The sequence below is a fragment of the Chiloscyllium plagiosum genome, chromosome 27 (assembly GCF_004010195.1).
Source record: "Chiloscyllium plagiosum isolate BGI_BamShark_2017 chromosome 27, ASM401019v2, whole genome shotgun sequence".
In the NCBI taxonomy this organism is placed as follows: Eukaryota; Metazoa; Chordata; class Chondrichthyes; order Orectolobiformes; family Hemiscylliidae; genus Chiloscyllium; species Chiloscyllium plagiosum.
This window is the reverse complement of record NC_057736.1, coordinates 10,263,526-10,264,821: the sequence shown is the minus strand read 5'-3', so window position 1 is coordinate 10,264,821 and position 1,296 is coordinate 10,263,526.

Here is a 1,296-nt window from a genome sequence, read left to right as displayed (position 1 = left end):
ATAAAAGATAATCAGAGGATTAGATAGGGTGGACAGTGAGAGCCTTTTTCCTCAGATGGTGATGGTTAGCACGAGGGGACATTGCATTAAATTCAGGGATGATAGATAGAGGACAGATGTCAGAGGTAGTTTCTTTACTCGGACAGTATTGGGGATGTGGAACGCCCTGCCTGCAACAGTTGTAGACTCATTGAGAGCTAGGAAAAAGCGTATGTTCAGTGTATGAATTCTTCTGAGGATGAAGAACAGCAAAGGTCCTTTGCAGGTCTGGGAGAGTGTTGTCCTGAGCTGGGACAGGGCTGACTGCAGGGAGTGTAGATAGCGGCGCATAACAGCGAGTGTGGAGCGGAGGATCCGGAGGGAGGTCTGTTGCTGGAGGCTTTGGATTTGTTGCAGGTACTGGTTGTCCTGGTTGGGTCCAAATTGTGTTGGTCTGAATGTAGTCCGGAGACCATGTGGGGTCAAATTGTGTTGGTCTGAATGTAGTCCGGAGACCATGCGGGGTCAGTCGGTTGTAGACTCGCCAACTTTAAGGTGAAAGTGAGGACAGCAGATGATTGAGATCAGAGTCAAGAGAGTGGTGCTGGAAAAGCACAGCAGGTCAGGCAGCATCCGAGGAGCAGGAGAATTGACATTTTGGGCAAAAGTCCTTCATCAGGAATGAGGCTGGGAGCCTTGGCCAAGGAGAGATAAATGGAAGAGGATTGGGGCTGGGGTGAAGGTAGTTGAGAATGCAATAGGTGGATGGAGGTGGGGGTAAAGGTGATAGGTCAGAGAGGACGGTGGAGTGGATAGGTGGGAAGGAAGATGGACAGGTGGAGCAGGTCATGGGGATGGTGCTGAGCTGGAAGGTTGGAAATAGGGTAAGGTGGGGGGAGGGGAAATGAGGAAACTGGTGAAATCTACATTGATGCCCTGGGATTGGAGGATCCTGAGGTGGAAGATGAGGAGCTTTTCCTCCAAGTGTCGGGTGGTGAGGGAGTGGCGATGGAGGAGGCCCAGGACCTGCATGTCCTTTGCGGAGTGGAAGGGGGAGTTGAGGTTTTGGCCATGGAGCGGTGGGGTTGATTGGTGCGGGTGTCCCAGAGATGTTCTCTGAAGTGCTCTGCAAGTATGTTTCCAGTCTCCCCAATGGAGAGGAGACTGCATCAGGAGCAACGGGTACAGTAAATGACGTGTGTGGAAGTGCAGGTAAAACTCTGATGGATGTGGAAGGCTCCTTTGGGGCCTTGGATGGAGGTGAGGGGGGAGGTGTGGGTGCAGGTTTTGCAATTCCTGTGGTGGCAGGGGAAGGTG